Here is a 9,822-nt window from a genome sequence, read left to right as displayed (position 1 = left end):
GGAAAAGTGTATGTATGAGGATATATTGTTGAATTTAGCTCTGCAGTGATCAATGGGTTCTTCCAATGCCCTAATGTTGATGCTGCTAAGCTTCCTACACTGGATGTGATTACCTCTTTCATCATTGGAGGTCTTATTACAAAATTTCCAGCTTATCCTCACAAGTTATCTACTGCCAATCTCACATCTCTCTATTTTGTGTTGCACAAGACAACTGTGAAGAACTGAACTCCATCTGGGAACTCTACTATTGTCACCAAGAATCAAGCACCAGTGTTGTATGCTGTTGGTACAGGTCAGCTTTCAATTTTGGCCGACTTGTCTTTGGAACGGTCATGACCTTTGCTGACTGCAACTAGATTACTTTCAAGCTTCCCTACCCCTCTCTGATTTATGCCATGCTGGTAAGTCAAGGAATTGAAAAAGATGATGATGAAGGTCTTACTGATCCGGGTGAAGAGTTGAAGATTGCACCTGCATTACTTAAAGACAATAAAAAATTATACCTACCTATGTCAGAAACAAGTTTTGCAGCAGATACTGCCCCTGCCACTACCATATTTGTTCCACCCTTCTCAGCTCAATCCATGGATATCACCTTCATCCAAGATCAATTGCTGCATGCTAAGCAGAAGATTACTTAAGTTAAGTCTGAAATTGCCTATTATGAGGCACTGAAAGTGAATTTTGAATCCTTGCTTGAAATAGGTACCTCTTTTGGACAAAAAGGGGGGGAGAACAAGGAGAAGAAGGCGAAGCTGAAGAAGATGTTGCTGCTGATGATGATGGCTCCTCGGAGAGAAATCAATTCAATTTTTCGTTTAGCTAGATTTTTAATTTCTTTTTGTTTTCAAGTTATTTTGGTGTTTTGTTTGCTCTGTTTATAATCAATTCTTATCTCATATCTCTCTATTGTGTTTATCATTAATTGATATATTTGTGCTCTCCACTTCATTCATTCTGATCTTAAGTGTTGTTAGAAGCTGTTGCCAACATGTTCGTCAACACCTTGCTTAGAATGAGGGGGAGATATTCTCAAATTCAGGGGGAGATTTCAAATTTAGGGGGAGACTTGTTATATACTGATTTGATTATATGTGTTTTGTCCAGAAAGAAAAAAAGGGATAGATTGAAAGGAATATTTATTCCTTCAAAATTTTTTAAGTTTTAAAAATATTTATTTAAGTCTTTTGCCTTTCTTGGATTTAAAGATTCTTGGAGATAAAATATTAAATTATTTATTTTCTTTCTTAAGTAAATTTGAGATTTGATTAACTTTATCATAATATTTATTAACACATATCTAATTTCCAAGTGAATATTTTTTCCGAGAGCTTCTGTACGTATAACCTTGAGAGAATTCTCTAGATATTTTCTGAAGCTCGTTTGTGGTCGTGTTTACCTATTTGCCTTGAAGATTTGAGAGCATGTTGAAGAAAGATTGAAGATCGAAGATTGAAAGCCTGTTGCTCTCATGTTTTGGCATCTAGGGCCAACTTTTTTCTTGATTTTCTTATTCTACCTTGCATAGAATTTTTAGGAGTTATTTTGATTATTTATTTTCTCACATGTTTTGAAAAAATTTCTTTTACAATGATTCACTAGTTTTAGGGTTTTGTAAACTATTTGATTCATTTTCTAGTAAAAGTTTTGTCTTGAGGCGTTGCAAGAGTATTGTATACTTTTGATTAAATATCCGAGTCTATTTATTTGGTTGTTAGTTTATTCTATTTACGCTTTTATTATTTTTCGCTGCATTTTACTCGAGATGTTATTGAAAATGTTGCCAACACCTTGTGACAACATCTAAATCTGTTTATGTGCAACCAGTTACCCCTTACATATTTGTACATTGTTTTTGTCATTTGATAAGTAATTTTTTTTTGCGTTTTTAGCCTTTCATGACCCCACTTATCTAAAGCAATGTTAATTTTCAAAATTCAACATATTGTTTTCTTTTTTAAGTGGGGAACGTAAATCGAGATATAATCAATTTATAGAAATAATTATGGAATACGTCCTTAGTTTCTTAAATTTCTCACAAATTTACTAACGCTTTATTCGTTTTCGATTACATCCCTCTTTTAATAAAATATTTCTCTAATATTTTCTTTCAAACTAAAAAAATTCCTATACTACCCTTATTTTAAAATTTTATTTTAATATTTCCCTTTTGCGCAAAAAAAATGGTGTCAGATCTTATAAAGAGTCCTGATCTTCTATTGCGTGACCTGATGTGTAGCGCAGCTCTCCGTAAGGAACGACTACCACCATGGGCTTTAACCCAGCTGGTGCTCTGTTTAGCAAGCTAATAGCTAGGTACCACTTAAAACAACCCTAAACTCTACTTTAATTAAAACCTTAAATAGAAAATGCGGATTTTTCAAAAATATTTCGTCATGAGCTATCTGTTCATATTAAAATCCCTTAAAAATACAACCAACAACACAGATAAACTAGAACGAGAAAAATGAATAAGAACATAAAGAAGAGATTCGACGTTTCAAACATCCAAAAGTTTAACAATTTAATATTTACATACCAACAAACAAATCTAAAAGTCATTACATTTACATTTACTTAACAAACAAAATAAAAGACTTCAAACATTTAAGTTTAAATGACTTTTGCGGAAGACTGGAAAAGGCCGGAGGGATGTGCCGTGCCCGCATCGCAGTCCACTCAAGAGTCATGCCCCTCGAACTCAACAAAAATCTAACCTACACCAAGCAAAGTAGTGAGCCTAAAAGCTCAACAAGTATAAACCATAGAATAACGAGGGTTTAAAATACATGCATCATACTAAAAATAATAATAAGTATACGACGAACTCACACGAATGAAACACAACTCATGCCCGGAGTGGAACCTTTACAATATGCAATTTAAACATGACAATCATGAACTTTTCACTTAAATTAACTTGTGAATTTAGATCCTCGATTGTGACTATTGATTTTTGATCGATCAATGACTACAGTACTATGCCGACAAGGAAAGCGAGTTCTTCTCGGCCCCACATTGTCCATCTGATTTGGTAGGAAAGCCGAGATTTCTCCCGACCTCACACTATACATCTGGTTGGTAGGAAAGCCGAAATGTCTCCCAAGCTCACACTACACGTTTAAGTTTGGCAAGTGAGCCAGGGAATCCCCGACCCATCATTGCACGTCTAAGTCACAACCAACTCTCCCCATTCAATTACTTTACATTTTAAATTTAACTTTCTACCTTTTCATAATTTATACTTCGGGGTTTGAACATGAATAGTTTAAAGTTTACTCACGCCAAATATGGGAACAACAACTTCAAGACATGAGCCCTAATGCTAATATAAAACTTTGAATCATGAATGAATGATGTGTAAGTGACCACCTCTAAACATATGGACTTTCTTTGAACTCTTAGACTTATCTCATTGTTGAGTCAATACGGGTGTTCGACCCGTACGGCCCATAAACTAGCACATCCTTATCCGAATGACCTCCCGTTTGAACCGACGTCTTGTGCACATCTTAAACCATCCCTAATATCAGTTCTTAACCTCTAATGCAAGCCCGAGCAGCCCTTTCACTTTGAGTTACCGGAAAGCCCCTAACTTTCCAAAAAACCTGCTCTAACCATGTCAATTTAATTCGTCCTTTCCTTACTCAAAACTTACCTGAATTTCACCCAAATTGAACCAACACTAACCCAACATCATATAATTTAATTAGGATAAGGTCACACCCTGTCCAGGTCTCTAAACTTCAAATATCAAACCCATCCCGTAAGGTCAACCGTATGGAAAACCAAAAATCTGCACTATCTTCATTTAACTTAACCCCACTCGTAAGACTTTTTTTTTTTTTACCAGAAAGGACCCTTGAACCTAGCCTCGTACCCAAAGCTAGTTCAAGTCAAGATTTAGCCCGACATGCCTCACCCGACCTACTCGAACGTCACAGCCAAGTTTCTAACCTAAAATCCTCCAACTCCAGCCCTTAGAACCTATCTAAAACATTTTCAAGACCACATTTAGGGATAATTATTGAATATATCCTTCTAGTTTCATCATCGTCCCAATTATATCTTTTTTGTTTTTCAATTCCTGAATATATCCCTTATTATTTAAAAGGTGTCTCAAATATGTCCGTGAAACTAAATAATATATATTCTGCCCTTTATTTCCCATTTTAATATTTAAAAGGTTAATCCCATCATGCTTTTGTATGTAAGTTAAAGAAAATTACCTCTTTGACCAAACTATTTTCGGGTTATGTCCACTAGGTTTTACAGGTTGCTCCTCACAACCGAACCATGCGATTGCAACCGATGGTTCCTGACACAGACTCCTTCAGCACCAGCTAGCACAACCTTATTTTGTTTCCTACCTTAAGGTGTATAATAAAGGCTTAATTTTTAAAATGAAAACAACATGATATAGAAGAGCTTCGGAATTTTATTCAGACAACATATTATTACATAAATCAACCTCCTTTGAAGAGGAGGAGATAACTTGTTTAGCTACTCATAGTAGCCTTTTTCTTTAAATACATAAAATTAAAACTTAATATAAACTTAGAAAGAGAATATTACAATGTTTTATTGGTAAGAAAACTGAAAGGAATGCTCGATGTCTTCAGCTTACTCAAATTCCTGTGTTTATAGCTGTAGTTCCACTCGTTTCACCGAGAAACTTCAGGGAGTCTTACAGCTGTCTTGAATTCTTTATGCCATTATTGATGGAATCTTTTGCTAGTGGGAGAGTCACATGCTCGATGGCATCTTTTACTAGTAAAGAAGTCACATGCTTGACTTTTTCTTTTGGATTTATTCTCCTCACATGCCTTCTTTATTGTTGTCGGGGCATCTTTTGCTTTTGTAGTGGGCCTCTGGGAAAACGTGTTTTTGGTGGTCCCTGTCCACCTTTGCTTGTTTCGAAAAAATATTTTCGATCCGTTCGGGGTCTGAAGGTTTTTCCGAATTCTGGATCCTTCTAGTTTGGACATTTTGGGCAGATATTCTCTGACCATCTTCCGATATGAGCCATGTTATAAAATTTTTGGCGAGCTTCTTTATTCCCTGGCAGCTTGTTGTTCCACAAAAAGTTTCTCTTCTTTTCGAAGAGTTCTTCCGTAAAAACCTTAGTTTTTCCTGTCATTGTGTTTAACAGGAATGATCCATTCACAGAATTCTGATAAAATTTGAACGAAAATTTGACCTTGTCCATCTCAGTGAGACAAACCCAAATACCCCATACCCTTCTGGTTGAGATTTTTTTCTCCAAAAGTGGACACCAATGGTATTTCTTCAGATATAGGATCCTTGATAAATCTTTGATTATTCATGTCAGGTCTCCTTAGCTTGATAAAATGAAAGGGCTCGTTTGATCCTTTCTTTGTTGGTTCTGGAGCTGCACTAAATAAGTATAACTCGAGCACATCTCCTCTGGACAAATGATCATTATTTGCCAATGTTTCTTGGACTGCTTCCTGAATCCATTTTGGTAGCTGTGATATTTCTTGGAAGCCTGGTGAAGTTGTATAAACTGAGGCTAAATCCCCAAATTCATACCATAGCTTTACATCTTTAGGATTTACATTGTTTTTTAGCCAAATCCTTGGATATATTCCTGCAACATCAACCCTGCAAGTGATCGGGTTGATTTCTCTTCTGGTACTTAATTTCTCCCATCTTTGTTGATAAACCTGAAATGGAAAAATGACAGTTGGATTAGTATCAATCTTAGATTTGCCCTTGTCTGTGTTGTGCCTAAGATTGATCTCTTCCTCTTTTATCCCAGAGGTAGAGGGTTGACTTGATGAGTTATCCTCATCAATTGTTGCTTTATATAGATCATCAAAAGTTGATGATAGATTAGCTCTTGTTTCTTGAGTATTAGAATCCTCAACATATTGTTTTGAAACCGGTGGCTGTATTTCATGTTCTTGTAAAATCAATGGTTTTAAAATTTCTTGTTTCTTAGAAACCAGTGGTTTTTCTATGGCACACATAATTGACCCTTGAATAGCATCCCATATTTGAGTTTGAGCTTGCAGACATCTTGTGATTCGATTGGATACTTTGATCCGATCAGCTTGTTGTAACCTGCCCTCCATATCAGCACTTATGACAAGCTGGTCGAACTTGGTTTGAAGCAACCAAAGGTGTTCCTTGAGATGCCTCTGCATTTTCATGATGGAATCACATCACTGCCTTCCATCTCTTGTTAAGAAATCTGCAAGAATATTTTCATGAGATTTAATAATAACAATATCAAAAATATAATTTTGACATAATGCTTGCCATCTTAATAACCTAGATTTCTCAGGTTTAGATTCAATGTTATTTCTTAGGAAAGCTTTTACCTGGGTGTTATCAACCTTCAAAGTGAATATTTCAGCAAGTAAAAATAATGGCCATTTTTCGAAAGCCCTTTTAACTGCATAAAATTCCTTCTCGTGATATGCCATCTGATAGCCCCAGATTCTGAAAAAAGACCGCTATAGTATCTGCATGGTATTTCTCCATCCGAAGTGTTCTTAGTAAGGACTGCTGCCCATCATTCGTCACTGGAATCCGTAAATAACACCATATCATCTTCATCTACGGGTATAGCCATTTTTGGGAGATTCTTACATATCTCCTTTAATTGGTTTACCCCTTTAGTATGGTCATCGGTTTATATAAACCTTGCATCCTTTTTTAACAAAGGATTGAACACCTTTCTGTATATTGCCAGGTTGTTTATGAACATTCCTGCAAAATTAACTATTCTTAGAAACTCTGGAGTTGTTTTACATCTTTGAGTTTATCTGGAAAATTCTTTACCTTTTACAATATATGGGGTTGTAGAATTATTCCAGATTCATCAATTTCAATACCAAGGAATTCAATTTTCCTTGTTGCTATGACTGCTTTCTTTTCAGATAAAACCAGTCCTTTTTGTTTACAAATTTTAGAGAAAATCTCTAAATGTTTAACATGTTCATCTATGTTTTTAGATGTTATAAGAATATCATCAATATAAACAAACATGAAGTTAATTTTTAAAAAGATTATCCATCTTTTTTTGAAATATATGGGGTGCATTAACCAATCTCATAGGCATAACTTCCCAGATATAATGTCCTTGTGGTGTAGAGAAGGCTGTGAATTTCTTACTGCCTTCTTCCATTCGAATCTGGTAAAATCCAGACTTACAATCAATTTTTGAGAACACTCTAGCATTTTGTACACAACTAATTAGATGTTCTCTACTGGGTATGAAGTACCCATCAAACTCTAGGATTTTATTAATTCCTTGGTAGTTAATAACTAACCTGAGTTTTCCTCTTTTTATTTCACCATGATTTTTGACCAGAAAACCTGGGCTGCTATATGGTGAAACTTCTTCTTTGATTAAACCAAGGTCCAAATGTTCCTTGATAATCATCTTCATATCCCTTTGATCTGTTATGTTTTATCGGAATAGGCTTATATTTAACGATTCATAATCTTTTCCTTCTTTTAGAGTAAGGTTGGCTTTGAGTTATTTTCTATCCCACCATGCCAAAGGATGATCATTATAACTTTCTTTGAGTCTCCTTTTGACATCTTCAAGAGATACCTTGTTCTCCAACTCCATATCTGTAGTATCCTGGTTCCATTTTACAAGATTAAGTTATTTTAAACATGTTGGAAAATGACATATAATTTTAAAAGTGTCAAAACATGTTTAAGGATTCTTATTTGATAAAAATAAGTGAAAAATCAGATTCTAAACGTCCGAAAATTTTAGGGTAGGTCCTGGGGGTCACAAAATGAGTTCGAAAGGACCAAAACAGTTCGGAGCATACGGACCAGTTCGGAACCTCCAAACCAGTTTGGGCCATCCGAACCAGTTTGGACCGTCCGAACTCAGCAGAGTCCAAGTGTCAAAATGGCTCGGACAAGTGGCAGTTTGGACCATCCGAACCCAGTTCGGACCGTCCGAACTCCGCCTATAAATAGGCCATCCGAGGGCCTTATTTCTTCACACCTTTCACTCTGTCTCTCGGTTCCAGCTTGGTTTTAGGGGTTTAGGAGTGATTCCAGCCTTCCTAGGCTTGGTCCGGAGGTTGGCTAGGTGCTTCGAGGTTGCGGCAGAGCAGTGCCCAAGTTCTGGGGCAGTCATCATCAGCGGGCTGATAACGGATGCATGTATAGCTTTGGCTCCTTATAGTAAATAGGGAGTATGCTATAGAGTAGTTAAGGCTTTTGGAATAATATTATAATGCATGAGTACTTTGCATTGTAGTGAGGATTATATGCTTGGACATAGTGCTGGTCTAGCTTGCCTAGTTTATGAGGTACGGAAGTATTATTCAGGATATCCAGATTGAGTATGCATGTATTATGTGTTTACATGGATTATGTGATTGCATGTTTTATATGCTTTTATTTACAGCATGTCATGACTGTATGTTGCATACATGAGCATATTGAGCCTTTACTTTAGAGGTATCCTATGGTAGGGCGCTCACCCTACGAGTTTGTGGATGGTTGGATACATAAGTCTTGTGTTAGGTCACCGTGATGGTTGGACACTTGTACTGGTATCTGGTCACTATTACCCACTGAGTATATGAGCCACCTCCTGAGGCAACAGTGCAGCGTGCTATATACATACCCTGTGCCCGGTCTTTGAGCTTGTTTCTTGACCAGAGAGTCTTGGTACCCAGCTCATTTACATACATGCTGTAGTGACCCACACCGTTATCACCTACTAAACAAAACTTAAGCATGCAATTAATTAATAAAATAATCTTAATCAAAGAAACTGTGGAATTAAAGTAAGTCAAATACCAGGTAAGCAAAACCTAGTGGTCAACCCCGCTATCCAGCCTTGGTCACCACCTAACCTCCCTGTCACCGAGAGAACTACCTGCATCTGCCCCATGGAATAGGGCATCCAGCCAACAGAAAATAACCGGAAGTGAGCCTAACATGCTCAGTACGAGAGTATGAGTATACGGTGTTATGTGTGCATGTATGCAAGTGAACTGGGTACCAAGACTCTCAGGTCAAGAAACAGGCTCATAGACTGGGCCCAGGGTACATAGCACGCTGCGCCGTCGCATCAGGAGGTGGCTCATATACCCAGTGGATAATAGTGACCTGATACTAGTACATGTGTCCAACCATAAAGGTGACCTGACACAAGACTTACGTATCCAACCATCCACAAACTCGTAGGATGAGCGCCCTACTACAGGATACCTCTAAGGTAAAAGCTCAATATGCTCATTTATGCAACATACAGTCATGACATGCTGTATATAAAGGCATATAAAACATGCAATCACATAATCCATGCAAACACATAATACTTGCATACTCAATCTGGATATCTCGAATAATACTTCTGTACCTTACTAAGGCAGATCCTAGACGCTCCCCATCTAGGTCCAAGTCTACCATGCAGCACTACAGCATAAATAACCATGCATTACCTAGCATGCCAAACATCACCTACTAGGCTCTAAAAGCCTTAATTAAACTATAGCCTACTCCCTATTTACTATAGGGAACCAAAGCCATAACTTCGTCCGTCGTCAGCCCGCTGATGTCGCATGTCCCAGAGCCTGGGCATAGCCTAGCTACGACTCCTAGACACCTCGCCAGAGCTCCGCCGCCTGGCTGCTACTGCGGACACTGTCCGCTATAAAATAAACTATTTCCTACTCCAAATCTTAAATAAAGAGTCCCGAAGCCCTTAAATAGAGCGATTATCGGGAGAGGAGAGGGAAAATTGCACTTAAAAATGAGGGATTCGGACCCTTATTTATAGGCCACGATTGGAAGCTCCTATCTCGGATC

This window comes from Henckelia pumila, chromosome 4, assembly GCF_033568475.1.
Source record: "Henckelia pumila isolate YLH828 chromosome 4, ASM3356847v2, whole genome shotgun sequence".
Classification (NCBI taxonomy): domain Eukaryota; kingdom Viridiplantae; phylum Streptophyta; class Magnoliopsida; order Lamiales; family Gesneriaceae; genus Henckelia; species Henckelia pumila.
The sequence above is the reverse complement of the archived record's forward strand: the minus strand, read 5'-3'. Positions refer to the sequence as shown.